Source organism: Cucumis melo, chromosome 11, assembly GCF_025177605.1.
Source record: "Cucumis melo cultivar AY chromosome 11, USDA_Cmelo_AY_1.0, whole genome shotgun sequence".
NCBI lineage: Eukaryota > Viridiplantae > Streptophyta > Magnoliopsida > Cucurbitales > Cucurbitaceae > Cucumis > Cucumis melo.
This window is the reverse complement of record NC_066867.1, coordinates 6,878,673-6,894,728: the sequence shown is the minus strand read 5'-3', so window position 1 is coordinate 6,894,728 and position 16,056 is coordinate 6,878,673.

Sequence of the window (16,056 nt, the reverse complement as noted above, 5' to 3'; positions counted from 1 at the left end):
TGGTAGCATTTTTTGTTTTGAATTTGTTTCTATTTGGGATGGCTATCCTGCAGTTATGGTAGCTTGTTTATTCTGAATTTGTATCTATTTGAGATGGTTTCAAGGGGTGGTAGTAGGATAGCTTGTAAGGTAGCGTTGTTGGAAGGGGTGGGTAAGATGCAAAGATTTTGAAGTATTTTGTTGTTAATAATTAGGTTGTGTTGGCTATCTTGCAGTTATGGTAGCCTCTATAGTTTGAAGTTAGTTTTAGTGAAAATTCAGGGGAGTAAGTTATAGATGTGAAGAGGGAGAGAGACATGTTTCTAATCAAACCTATATATGTTTTAGGGACTTAAACGATGGACAATGGTTGGATGAAACTTATAAATAAGTTCTCCCTTGAGTATAGACAGATGTGTCAAGTGTTCGTGCTATATCACAGGAAGAGAAACAACTCTTCCATTGGTACATACTGAACAATGTAGACGAAATATCAGAGTATCGCAAGTAAACATTCCTCATCTTTGTAATTCTTAAATATTTGTTATACATTGTTCTTACATAAATTAAACTCATCCTCATCCCCATTAGGAAACATTTGAGGCTTCAACGTCGACATGCTCAAAATGTGATGGATTTGTATAAAAGACATGAACGAACATTCCCTGAATGGCTAAAATTAATGAAGCTTTGGAACAGATCGAAGTGCAAGATAGAAATCACGCAGCGTTAGTTTCACAAGTGGAATGAATGCAAAAGCTGATAGAAGACTTGACTCGAGCACAGCAAGGACCACCACATGATCCCTAGCTTTGCGGTACGTATATATGTCTCCATTATTCTTAAGTTTTTGCAATGATAGTATAGAGTGAACATATGGATATATGTACTAAACTTAGCTACTTTTGTATCATTGTAGGACCTAAGGTGCATAAGAGCCTCGCTAGTAGACGTATAACTTTGTTTGCGTTTTTTTTGTATTATGAATACTACATTTTTTGTATTATGAACGCTATTAATTATGTTTTCTGAACTTCTTTATATTTCGTAATATTGAATTTGTTTTAATTTAATCCAAAACGAATATCGTTATTTCACAAAAATAGAGAACTTGTTTGAGCAAAATATTTTAGGAAAAAATTAAAAATTACATATTTTAAAAAAATACATATAAAAAGGAATTTCCGACGCAACGAAACGTCAGGAATAGGATGCACAAGAAATGTCGGAAAGGTTTTCCCGATATACGTGCGACGTCGGATAAGGAACGTTGGAAGAACTTATTTTCGACGTCACGATATGCGTCGGCATAAGGCCGTCAGGATAGGTTGTAACGATGCTGTGGAATTCGTTTTCAAAAACTGCATCGAGAGAGGTATTCTCCCGACGTGTGTCCCGACGCCATTAAGAACGTCGACATATCCTTTCCCGACATTTTTTTCACTTTTCTCGACGTTTTGTGCGTCAGGAGTACCCCCCGTCTCTGGTAGTGGAATGACGGGTCTTAAAATATGATTTTAAAATAATTTAACTTAAAACTTAGCCTTTTTGCATAAACAATTTATGAAGCATAACATATATCATAGAACTTCTAAAATATTTTACTTGTAAACTCTTTTTGCTTTGTAAAACAAATCTTAGCTTATTTATCTTGATTTATTCTTTACCTTGAACTTGGTCACTTTAGCTTGATGATTTAGAACTACCGTGCCTGATAACTTGATCCTTATATTATCATGTCTAAATTCGGTCAAGATAGTAGAGTATAATCGATACTATCCTGCCTGGACTCGGTAGTAGTGGCTAAGTGGTCAACATAGCCCTATACCTTTGAAATTCTGTGCATATTGACCTTAGGCAACTCCTTATATAGTATGAACATGGTTTTCTTGTTTTAAACCTTACCTAACAAACTCATGCTTCTACCAATATCTTCCTAAAATAAAGAATAACTTTTATTTCAAAAAACTTAAAGCATATGCTCATAAATCTTTGACTACTAGCTCAAACGTATTCAAAATAGTCTAACTGAAAACATATAATCTTACTTGTAAGTCTCATCGACATTAATAAAGCTTAAACATTCAACTCATATCATACTTTTAATACCAATTAATAAAATGTGCTTTAAAAATACTTTTTAAATTAGTATACTCAAATATTCAAAGAGTAGAATATACTTTAAACATTTGATAATAAATCGTGTTTAGAAATCAACTTTAAACTCATTTTTTTCACTTACAAATGGTAGCTTAGACCCTTAGCTTGTAAAATTTTTCAATCTCTTATTGATATGAAATTACAGGAAATAAGTCCATTTAATTCCCTTTGATCATGAAAATATGAAAAATTAACTCAGAAATTCCAAAAACAACCAAAATGACCTAAAATCACCCAAGAACATAAAATGGCGCATAGAGCACGACGATAGAGGCTTCGTACGCATGTGCAGGGCTTGCTCAGCCTTGCGCCTCACTCGGTCACGCGTCCAGTGCTCCGTCATGTCCTTGCGAGCAGAGTTGACACACGTCGCACGTAATGCGTGCGTCCTCTTCTGCCCAAAGAAAACCACATGGTATAGGCGCGTGCTTTCTACCGCCTGGTCGTGCGCTGTTCTGTGCCTTATGCTTTCAGAAGCCTTTAACGCCTAACCACGATCATCTGAACTAACACAATTAATGGTTATTTGGTCCCCCAACCTTTCTTGGCCACACATTCTCACTTGTCTTTGGCTGCCTAACCCTTGCCATCTCGCCTAATAACCTCTTTAGATATTATTTACTTCTTTTTTGGCCTCCCACCAGGCCTCCGTTTGCCTATCTTACCGAAAATGCCTATATGTGGACTTAGCCAAATTTCCTCTTTTTCAACAGAATATCCATAACTTCTTAACCATCCTCAACTTAGGTTTCTTTGTTTCCCACCTATCATGACACACTTAAAATGCCACCTCATGAGTTTACTTTTCCAAGCTTAACTCCAATCAAATCTAACCTTCCAAGTTCTTTAAAAAGCTCATGTGTTCCTAAAGTAAGGGGTTTTACAAGTTTTCATTTGCAAATTGTATTTTGGTCAAGAATCAATATCGTAGTCAGGTAGCAACCAATGTTATTGGCTAAACATCAGATAGTAATCAAATAAAAGTAAATATCATTAGCAATCAAGTAACAATCACACGACAATAAAATTCGAAGTAAGTGAAGCAAAAATGACATTTGTACTTTTCTTTTTCAATGTCTCATTTCAAACTTCTAACAATGAGACATTAAACTTCTAACAATCTAATAAAAAGAAGACAAGTTAGAAGGCAACCATAAACTACTCACTAATTGACAAAAAAAATAATAATAAAAAGAAAAAGAAAAAGAAAAAGAAAAGAAAAGATGAAAATATCATAAAGGACTAATAATGTGTCAAAAAATAGAAGATAATCAAATGACAATATAGATAACAATTTTAACAAAAAACTGGGAGATAAAATGAATATCTGAAGGAATGGAATCCCCAAAGCGGAAGCGTATGAATGCTGTGCAAGTGAAATTCAATTTGTAAAACAATAAATTCAAAGAAAAACAATAAACAAAACTTAAGCATGCTTCTCATGGAGGAAAAAGGTGAAAAGAAACTAACCTTTGTAGAACCTTAAAGAAATCTTTCTCCAAGCTTCCAAGACACCACAAAATCTTCCTTGTTATTCTCCTAGTCAAGAATCACAGAGAGTTGTGGGTTTCTGTAATTTTGGTGAGGGAAAAAATAATTTGAGAGAATTCTGTTTCCTTTGGATACAGAGAGATCGATAAGAGTGTGCTCTTTCTTTTTTTATATAAAAAAAACTTTCTCTTTTTCCTTTTTTTAAAACAAATCTTAACTATGAGGGGGAAGTTTTCAAAATAACTTCCTCCCTCTTTCCCACGTAGAATAACTCCCAAGGGAGTTATTCAATCTCTTTTTAAAAAATATATATATTAATTAAATTAAATTAAATTAATATAAAATTAAGTAATATATATTATATCACATATAATATAACTTTATATTATATCATATATAATATAACCAATGGTTTAGATCTCTCGTATAATCTATAGTTCTAATATGAATCGAATCCATATTAATTTTAACCTATAGTTTATTTATGAATCTTATTCATATTATTATTATTATTTAAATCATATTCATATATTAACTTCTCTCATAAAAACTTTACATTATAATGTATCAAATACATTATATTAATTGTATCATATACAATTTATTCCCTTTAATCAATTTGAACAATTCAAATAAAACCAAATAAATTTGATTCTCATTTATCCTCATTGAGCTAACAAGGGGACCTTATGGATCTACAGATTGAAGCTCCAATGAAATGGGATTAATTAATTAAACTCTTTAATTAAATTAATCTTTATTCATTAACTATTAGTCATTACTAAAAACTAATAGTTGTACTTTTCTTACTCTAGATATATTTTTGTGTCCATTAGATATAACCAATCAACAGTGCAATGACCCTTCACAAATTCTCATAAGTACAGCTAGTCCAAAAATTTCCATTTTGCCCCTGTAATTACATTTAACTCTTAAGTACCACTGATTCCTCTAATAAACAATAATTATAGTCCTACTAGAACTGAACTCCTCTCAAGCCAAGAGAGGTTGTGGCGCCACATTGTTCAAGCCTTGGAATCAGCCCTTAAGAGAGAAATTTCTCTACTTACTCTATCTATAGAAAAGGAGTGAATTCCTTCTTGTAAAGCTGTGTTCCCAGCTCCCCAAACAGACGAATCCCCAAAATTGTAGGCATATTGAGTCAGCTACATAGGCCACTCTCACTCATGCAAATCAAAAGATCGCCTTCATAGGCAGGAGTTCACAACTCACTCAGGATTCAGGTCAAGTCATCTATAGTCATCCTGGTGAAATGTAGTCTCAACTAGTAACGGTGTTAATAAGAGAGACTATTCATTTTATGGTCCGGTCTTATACAAACTCTTTGTATAGAATACCCCTGCTCTAATGTCTCGACATGAATGATTAAGATCAAACCATTTGTAGCACTTTAGAACAATTGTAACAACTAGAAAGCAGGTCGTATTCGTAGTGTATCCAGCCTTATCCATTTACTACAGACCATTTAGGTTATCACTTAAACATGATCCACTTGTATGTCTCCACATACATGTTTAGGTTATAGAAGATAACCTTGGATGTTAGTTTATTGGTTTTGTGGGTTAATGCAACTAAATGTCAAATAAAATAAAACACTTTATTTTATTAGATAAATAAAAAGTTTGTATAATATATACAATTACAAACTACAAGACCACGAGATTTAGAGCATTAACCCCAACAATCTCCCACTTGTCCTAAAGCTAGTGAGGTGTACAACATAAAAAATAAAATACTATAATAGTACATAAAACAAGAAACTAAGGCATACAATATGCACCCAGTAAATCTCCCACTTGCCCTAGATTAAATGTGGCATGTCACGTAGATCCAGCTCTCTAGGTGACCCTCAAACAACTTAGCCGTGAGGGGCTTTGTAAACAGATCAGCAACATTGTGTGTCGAAGCTATCTGTGTGACGATCACGTCCCCTCGATACACTATCTCTCAAATCAAGTGATACTTGCGCTCAATATCCTTTCCACGCTTGTAGCTTCTGGGCTCCCTAGAATTAGCCACAGCCCCACTATTATCACAGTAAAGAGTTATTGGCTTTGACATGTTTGGAACTACTTCCAAATCAATCAAGAATTTTCTAAGCCAAACAGCCTCTTTGGCAGCTTTACAAGCTGCAACATACTCTGCCTCCATAGTGGAGTTAGCAATACATCCTTGCTTGATACTTCTCCAAACTACAACTCCTCCGTTAAGAGTGAACACTGAACTTGAAGTAGATTTCCTAAAATCTCTATTAGTCTGAAAGTCAGAGTCTGTGTATCCTATAAGAATCAAATCCTTAGAACCATACACAAGCATGTAGTCCCTCGTTCTCCTAAGATACTTGAGGATAGTTTTAACGGTAGTCCAATGAGCTAATCCTAGATTAGATTGATATCTACTAACTATCTCCACCGCATAACAGATGTCAGGTCTAATACAAAACATCGCATACATCAAGCTGCCAATAGCTGATGCATAGAGGATATGCCTCATTTCCTCAACCTCTTGAGGTGTCTTAGGACACTGTTCCTTAGACAAAGTAACTCCATGCCTGAAAGGTAGTAAGCCTCTCTTGGAGTTTTGCATTGAATATTTAACAACTATTTTGTCAATATAGGATGCTTGAGACAAAGCTAGCGTTTTGTTCTTACGATCTCTAAAGATCTGAATACCCAGAACAAACTGTGCCTCTCCCAAATCTTTCATTTGAAATTGGGCTGCTAGCCATTGTTTGATGTCTGTTAGTAAACCTACATCATTTCCAATGAGTAGGATATCATCTACGTACAGAACTAAGAAAGCTATTGAATTATTGATGATTCTTTTGTAGACACAAGGTTCATCAACGATTTGATCAAATCCATAAGATTTTATTGCAGTATCAAATCTTATGTTCCAAGATCGAGAAGCTTGTTTTAATCCATAAATAGAACGATTAAACTTGCAAACCTTTTGCTCTTGACCTGGAATTATGAATCCTTCTGGTTGTTGCATATAGATGGTCTCCTCAAGATTGCCATTCAAAAAGGTAGTCTTCACATCCATTTGCCAAATCTCATAGTCAAAATATGCAGCAATGGACAAAAGTATTCGAATAGACTTTAACATGGCAACAGGTGAGAAAGTCTCTTCATAATCAACTCCCTCAACTTGAGTATAACCCTTTGCCACTAGTCTAGCTTTAAAAGTTTGTACCTTACCATCTGCACCTCTTTTTCTCTTATAGATACATTTACAACCTATAGATTTTACCCCATCAGGTTGATCTACAAGATCCCAAACTGAATTGAAGTACATAGACTCCAATTCAAGATTCATAGCTTTGATCCATTCATCTTTATCCACATCCTCCATTGCCTTCTTAAAAGTCAATGGATCCTCAATGTTGCCATAAGATATGACAGTTAAGGTTTCAGTTAAACTCATATAACGAATCGGTAAGTTTGTAACCCTCCCACTTTGTCGAGGTTTCCTTAACGATTGAGGTTGATGTGTTCTAATAGATGAACCGACATGAGCAACTTTTGTTAATGCACTAGGCTCTTCAATAACTCTTGTTGAAGGTTCAGTAGTTTCATTGGAAAGTTCATTTAATACTATCTTACTACGCGGTTTGTGCTCCCTTATGTGGTCCTCTTCTAAAAATGTAGCCTTTGTCGATACAAACACTTTATTATCTTTAGGATCATAGAAGTAACCACCTCTAGTTCCTTTGGGGTAGTCTACAAATAAACATAATTTTGAACGAGGTTCCAATTTCTTAGGGTTATTCTCAAGCACGTGTGCTGGACAACCCCAAATTCTGAAATGACGTAAACTACCTTTACGACCATTCCATAATTTTAAAGGTGTTTCAGAAACACTTTTAGATGGAACACAATTCAAAATATAGACTACAGTTTGCACTGCATAATCCCAAAACGAATTAGGTAAGTGAGCGTAACTCATCATAGACCGAACTATGTCCAACAAGGTTCGATTTCTCCTTTCTGATACACTATTCTGTTGAGGTGTACTAGGTGCTGAGAGTTGAGATACAATTCCACATTCCATCAAATAGTTTTAGAATTTCAAATCTATATACTCTCCACCTCGATCCGATCGAAATGTTTTAATAGTTTTACTTAATGCGTTTTCAGCTTCAGCCTTGTATTCCTTGAACTTTTCAAGGGCTTCTGACTTATGTTGCATTAAATAAACATACCCATATCTTGAATAATCATCAGTAAAAGTGATGAAATATTCAAATCCTCCTCTTGCTTTAACATTCATAGGACCACATAGATTTGAATGTACAAGTTCTAGGGGTTCTTTGGCCCTATGACCTTTTCTAGTAAAAGGTCTTTTGGTCATCTTACCTTCAAGGCATGACTCACATACAGGTAAAGAATTTTCTTCTAACTCACTTAAAAATCCATTCTTTACTAATCTCTCAATCTTATTGAGATTTACGTGCCCTAATCTTAGGTGCCCAAGATGAGCATTTTCTTTTGGAGAAATTTTAAGTCTTTTATTTTGAGTCACTGTAGTTTTGAACATTTCAGTATTAAGAAGGGCTTTAGATGTTAATGATCTTAACACATAAAGATTATTTTCTAACTTTGCATAACAAGTCTCAACACCATTTTTGCAAATAAACACTTTATTTACATTAAAAGTTAACGAGTAAGATTATTCTAGTAAGCACTTTACAGAAATCAAGTTCCTTTTTAAATCAGGAACAATAAATACATTTTCTAATAAAAGAAAAGATTACTGTAAACAAAGTCGAAGCCCTCCCACTGCAATCGCTGAGACGACATGTCCAGTTCCAACTCGCTTCGTCATCTCTCCAGTCTCCAACTGCCGCCAGGGACTAATTCCCTGAAATCAAGAACAAACATGATTAGTGGCACCTGAATCTATTATCCAGGCTGAATCATCATTTTCTACTAAACAAGTCTCTAGCACTAGTAAATCATATTTACCTTGTTTGGCCTTCTTCTTTTCTGCCAAGTACTTGGGATAGTTTCTCTTCCAATACCCCTCTTGGTTGCAACGAAAACATATTCCCTTGGCAACCTTGGCTTTCTTGCTCGTTTTAGCAGCAGCGAGGTTAGCTTTATTTTCTTGGCCACCCTTCTTCTTCTTCCACTTCTTATTGCCAGATGAAGAAGGCATAGACTTAGTTCCAGAGGTCGAACCTCTATGGAACTTTCTTGTGGAAGTAGCAACATTTGCCTCTCCCTTCTGTCCCTTGATTTTCATTAGAGACTCGAAAGTCTGTAGCTCATTGAGAAGGGTGGTAAGGGTATAAGCAATCTTATTCATAACAACATTGCTTCTAAATTGCAGGAAACTCCTTGGCAGAGATTCCAAAATAAAGCTAATCTAACTGGCTTCATCGATGACAACCCCATTCATTTCTGCTACGTTGAAATGAACCATCATATTGAGAACATGTTCTCGCACTGAGGCTCCCTCATTCATACGGGCATTATAAATGTATTTTAGAGCATCATGCTTGATCTATTAAGAAGCCTGACCAAACATCTCCTGCAAGGAGTCCATAATCTCACGAGCAGTGAGCATTGATTCGTGTTTCTTGGCCAATACTTCAGATAAGCTTGCCAAGATGTATGCTCGAGCTTTTTCATTTGCCTTGGCCTAGCGCTCATATGCTTCTCGAACAGTTCGAGTTGCATTAGCAGTTGGGACTTGAGGACACTCCTCAACTAGGACAAATCTAAGGTCATCGATGATTAGCACAATGTTGATAGTATTTTTCCAATATGCATAATTATTGCCATTAAGTTTATCAGCAGCCAACATATTCAAAGTAGCACTCGTCATTATCAAATTGCTGAAAACATACAATTTATTTATATTAGTTACACTAGCATTTTCCATATAAAACCAATCAATTTAGCAAAATTTTAATGTATCCTAAGTGATATCTATTTTGCAATGATGCTTCAGTAAGGTAGGATAAAAACCTCCATAGGGTGATAAATTATCCCTTCACTAAATTGAGACAATCTCAACTAAATATTACACCAGAGTAACTCTTATTCCTATAATAGTTAGTCATCATTGTTTAGTCAAGAAATGATTAACTTACTTAAAAATTTCTTGTAAGTGTAACCCTTCATTTTAGATTCTAGGGTTCCGCCCCAATAAGTAATCCGTAGGGAAAAAACCGATTAGAGCAAAAACTAAAGATATCCTATCCATTTATGGAGTTTGAGTAAAATCTAATGCAAACACCTTCCGTAGGGGGGACACAAGCAAAGGTGCCTCAAGGTCGAGCATGAGAATTTACTAGAAACAAATGAAAGAGACTGCAGGATGTGTTGACACACATCCCTCTCCCACATACTATAAACACTATCTCAGTTCACCTTGTTATTGACTTATACAAACACCACCCGTAGGGGGACACAAGCAAAGGTGCCTTGAGGCCGAGCATAAGTCTCACGATGTGAATGTTTAAGGAGAAACATGAAAAGAAAAATGAAGTATCATATACCTCATTTCCTCCCACTTAGTGTTTTACTTAAAAAATAATTAACTTAGAAAATACGGCTAATTATTTATCTAAGTCAATTGTTAAATTGGCCCAATATAACTTTTATATCGGATAGTTTAACAATATATGATTGTTGTTCATCAAACACTTTGATAAATATAATCATGTATTGCATGCTTATAAAATATTTGACTAATTCACTTTCCAGGTCAATTCCCAGGTAGGGGTGTTCCGTTACCGTCAGCTTAAGTACCCCAGCCTAGACAGAACCTTGCTTAGACAAAGGTCCCTTATAGACAAATATTTTATTAATTTAATCTTTTATTGATATCATTTTAATCCTATTAAAACGAGAAAAGATTAATCCTATTTCTAATCTCATTAGAAATATTATTCATTAAGGTCTAGGTGAATTAATTTTAAACTATTTAAAACTAATTGTGACCTTATGTTTGCATGCAACTCTTTATTATAGATTTTAATTCTAAATTCATAAACTTATAACACTTATAAGAAAAGAAAATAATTAAAACCTATAAACATGCAATTCTAATGTCATTTAATAATTATAACGATTATATTCACTAAGTAATGACATGCTCAATGCATTTTTATTTTCATCACACAATAAAACAATTATATTAATGCAATGAAAATAAACACATCCATCAATCAAACTATGTAACGCCCCAGCAAATTTGAGTTTCATTTGTTCATCTCAAGAGTTTTTTTTCCTTAATTCAAATTGTTATGGAATTGGATTATTGTGGACCTTATACTTAATTTAAGGGTAAAGTTTTCCTTGGTTGATTATTTTAATTATTGAAGTTAAGGATGAAATAAACTAATTAATTGTGAAGTAACAAATTAATTAATTGCTTTGGAAAGGGTCAAATGTGGTTTTAATGAAGAGAGAGAGAGGAGGGTTGCCATTGGATTAAAATAGAAAAGAAAATAGTAATAAAAGAAGGAAAGAAAGTTTTTGTGTGGGTTTATTAAATTTTTATTTATTTTAATTCTTTTAAAAAGGGGGCATTGGGAGGCGTGAAACTCATCACCTTCCCAAGAAAAAAAAACCCTAACCCCACTTTGCTTCCACCATAGCCGCCGCCACCGAGCCGACGCCACCCTCCCAGCCGCGCCGGAGAATTCAACCGAGTCAAGCCGTCGCACGCCTAGGGATAGCTACGCACGCCGCGCCGTGTCTGCAGCCGTCTCTCGCAACCGTCGTCCGAAGCCGAGTCAGTGTCACCTTCGCGCATCGGAGAACAAATCGAGCCGAGCCGCCGCACGCCGCGCTCGCGTCTGTCCCGCCGACCTTCAAGCCGTCTGACTCACGCCGTCAGCTGCCCGACTTTGCCAGCCGATCTTCCATCGTCCGCGTCGTGCCGCAGCCAAGTCGCAAGCCGCGTCGCACCCCGATCCGAGCCACACCGCCGCGCGCTGGCCGCCGGAGCCGCGAAGCCCGTCGCTCGACCCGTGCCATCTTCCGGAACCCGACCCAAGTCCGCGTGCAAGCCGCGCCGCGTGCATTCGCGTAACCGAGCCACGTCCGCGTGTGAGCCGCGCCGTGTGCTTCTGCGTAACCGAGTCGCGCCCGCGTGCAAGCTGCGCCGCCTGCACCGCAAGCTGAGCCGCGTCTCCCTCCTTTCGCAAGCCGAGCCGCACGCGCAAAGTTCTGTACCGCGCCGAGTCGAGCCGCGCCTGTTCCAAGCCGAGCCGGTCCCTGTCCTTTTCCAGCCGAGCCGCCAAGACTAATTTGGCTCCTTCCACCCAATTTGTGGTAATTAAATTAAATATTTTGGTATTACCCAGTAAGACTCAATGTATTTGGACACTAAATCATTTAATTTGGAATTAAATTAAATTATTTTCCTTAAGAGACGTCTTGGACCAAGTAACTGCTGCAGCGTGGGATTCTCCCTCGGCTTAAAGGGAGTTAGCGCAACCTTGATTTTTGGGTAAGTTGCTTCAAACGACTCTTGGATCTCTGTTCCTTGAAGGTTAGGTTTAATTGTTGTTTTTAACCATTTAGGGCCCTGCTGCTTGGAAAGCACACCTTCTCTTACTTTTAGGACTCGACAACCAAATCTCTAGGTAAGAGATTCTACTACCAGCTCCATGTTTAGAATTATGAGATTACGTATACCTTCAATTGTGCATGTTGAGGACTACACTGTACGATGAATGAAATCAATGATAGTATGATGCAAATGATGATATGGTTATATTATAGCATGTTGTGTGATGACGAGGACTGTTATGGCTGTACGACGGGTGTCGAGATGGAGAGTGTAATGATGATTTATCTGTTATGTTATATGCTGAGGCCATGTGTATGTATACTGCGATTAGGGTACCTGTTAGCTTAACCTGTTAGAGTCGTACTTGCATGGGTGTCCTTCGGGATCACCACCTATTGAGGACTGTGCGGTCCGACGGGACACCAGTCTAGCATGGATATAGATATAACTCGAGTGACTCGACGGGGTCCTCGCATCCTGATTGTCCTAGGTGTCCCTCGGGGCACCGAAGACCAGAGTTACGTTCCTACGGGAGCGCATGTTGCACGTATTCGGGAACGTGCCAGAGATTGGGTACCAGTTACAGGACTCTGACAGGAAGTTAACAGGCACCTAGTGGGACTAGTAGTGGGTCCCTTACTGAGTATTTTATACTCACTCTCTTCATGTCATGTTTTCAGGTAGAGGACGAGGCAAGGGCAAAGGCAAGCTGGCGAGCGACCTGAAGTGACCGTGGCGAGCCATAGGGACTTCTGCTTCCGCTTATTCTTGTTTTTTGACTTTAGTACCTGAGTTTGAGTATTCTTCATTACTTACCATCTTTTTATGTAGATAGGGCCCGAGTAGGACTTTAGAACGCATTTCATTTTTTGCATAACTACCTTGTTTGGATTTTCATAAATAAAATTTCTCAAACCTTATGCATTTTACTAAATTTTATGACTTGAACCACTTGTTCTATATTTAGTAATGACTTCGATTCAGTATAAGGAGTTGGGTCGTTACAGTTGGTATTAGAGCACAGTGTTTTAGGTTCTGTAGACTGACCTACGATGTAAGTCATTGTTTTGTTTTGGTTTTACTTCACCCTATGGCTATATGGTCCTTCGGCACTCGCCAGGTATGTCTAAAGCCTTGCTAATGTTAAGATTACGATTTTTGCTTGAATAGACTAGACCTAGAGATAGGTGTGTTAAGTTCTTGTGGTGAAAAAGTTTTGTTGGTGAATTTTAGGGAGAATGCCGCCACGTAGAGGTGCACACCGAGGAGGTGGTAGGGGAGGCAGAGGAGCCGGTCGTGGCCAGCCGGAGGCGCAACCTGCTGCACCGGCGGTCGACCCTAACGCACCGGTCACCCAGGCGGATCTCGCCGCGATGGAGCAGCGTTATCAGGACATGCTGCAAGCTGCTTTGGCGCCTTTCCTTGCCGCCTAGAAGAACCAGGCCGCCCCTGTTCAGGCCCAGACCGCCGTTCCTCCAGCCCCTGAGGAAGCTCAACCCGTACCAGTTCAACCGTCGGCCGAGGCTAAACACTTACGGGACTTTAGGAAGTATAATCCTAAGACCTTTGACGGATCCATGGACAACCCCACGAAGGCCCAAATGTGGTTGACGTCCATAGAGACTATCTTCCGGTACATGAAGTGCCCAGAAGACCAGAAGGTGCAGTGTGCAGTTTTCTTCTTGGAGGATAGGGGCACCGCCTGGTGGGAGACTGCTGAGCGAATGCTAGGGGGCGACGTCAGCAAGATAACTTGGGAGCAGTTCAAGGAGAACTTCTATGCTAAGTTCTTCTCTGCCAATGTGAAGCACGCCAAGATGCAAGAGTTCCTAAACTTGGAGCAAGGCAATATGACGGTGGAGCAGTACGACGCCGAGTTCGATATGCTGTCCCGCTTTGCTCCCGATGTGGTAAGGGATGAGGCCGCCAGGACGGAGAAATTCGTTAGAGGACTCAGGCTAGACCTTCAGGGCATTGTCCGAGCTCTCCGGCCAGCCACGCATGCTGATGCACTACGTATAGCACTGGATTTGAGCCTGCCTGAGAGAGCCGATTCGTCTAAGGCTGCCGGTAGAGGGTCAGCCTCGGGACAGAAAAGAAAGGTGGAGACGCAGCCTGACGTAGTACCGCAGCGAACTCTGAGGTTAGGAGGTGTCTTTCAGAGACACCGACGGGAGCTTGTAGCAGCCGGGAGGACTCTGAGAGAGCTACCCGCTTGTACTACCTGTGGGAGAGTCCATGGAGGTCGTTGCTTGGCTAGAAGTGGAGTCTGCTTCAGGTGCAGACAGCTGGGGCACACTGCTGATGTGTGTCCTCGGAAACCCTTTGAGATGACACCGCCCCAGCCTTCTGCTTCCCAGCAGGGGAGAGTTTTTGCCACTACCCTGTAGGAGGCCGAGCGAGCTGGTACAGTGGTGACAGGTACGCTCCCAATTTTGGGGCATTATGCTTTTGTGCTATTTGACTCTGGGTCATCCCACTCGTTTATATCCTCTGTTTTCGTTCAGCATGTGGGTTTGGAGGTAGAACCTTTGGGTAGTGTTTTGTCGGTTTCTACTCCATCTGGAGAGGTCCTGTTGTCCAAAGAACAAATAAAGGCATGTCGGGTAGAGATAGTGAATCATATGTTAGACGTGACCTTACTAGTGTTAGACATGCAGGATTTCGACGTGATTCTAGGCATGGATTGGCTGTCAGCTAACCATGCAAATATAGACTATTTTGGCAAGGAAGTTGTCTTTAACCCTCCCTCCGGGGCTAGTTTCAAATTCAGGGGGGCAGGCATGGTATGTATACCCAAGGTCATCTCAGCCATGAAGGCTAGTAAACTACTCAGTCAGGGTACTTGGGGCATCTTGGCAAGCATAGTGGATATTAGAGAGCCAGAAGTTTCCCTATCTTCCGAACCAGTGGTAAGGGAGTACCCTGACATTTTCCCAGATGAACTCCCAGGACTTCCGCCTCCCAGGGAGGTAGACTTTGCCATCGAGTTAGAGTCGGGCACTGTCCCTATCTCGAGGGCCCCTTACAGAATGGCTCCAGCCGAGCTAAAAGAGTTGAAGGTCCAGTTACAGGAGTTGCTGGAAAAAGGTTTCATCTGACCCAGTGTATCACCTTGGGGAGCCCCAGTGTTGTTCGTGAAGAAGAAGGATGTGTCGATGCGCCTTTGTATTGACTACCGAGAGCTGAATAAGGTGACAGTTAAAAACCGCTACCCCTTGCCCAGGATTGATGACTTGTTCGATCAGTTGCAGGGAGCCAGTGTCTTTTCCAAGATCGACCTACGGTCAGGCTATCACCAGTTGAGGATTAGGGACGATGACATTCCCAAGACGGCCTTTCGTTCGAGGTACGGACATTACGAGTTCGTTGTGATGTCTTTCGGCTTGGCTAACGCTCCTGCAGTGTTCATGGATTTGATGAACAGGGTGTTTAAGGATTTTCTAGACACGTTCGTCATAGTCTTCATTGATGACATCTTGATTTACTCAAAAACTGAGGCTGAGCACAAGGAGCACTTGCACCAGGTTTTGGAGACTCTTCGAGCCAACAAGTTGTATGCCAAGTTCTCCAAGTGTGAATTCTGGTTAAGGAAGGTGACGTTTCTTGGCCACGTGGTTTCCAGTGAGGGAGTTTCAGTGGATCCAACAAAGATTGAAGCGGTGACCAACTGGCCTCAACCGTCCACAGTTAGTGAAATTCGAAGTTTTCTGGGCTTGGCAGGTTACTACAGGAGGTTCGTGGAAGACTTCTCACGTATAGCCAGCCCGTTAACCCAGTTGACCAGGAAGGGAACCCCTTTTGTCTGGAGCCCAGCATGCGAGAGTAGCTTTCAGAAGCTCAAACAGAAGCTGGTGACTGCACCAGTCCTGA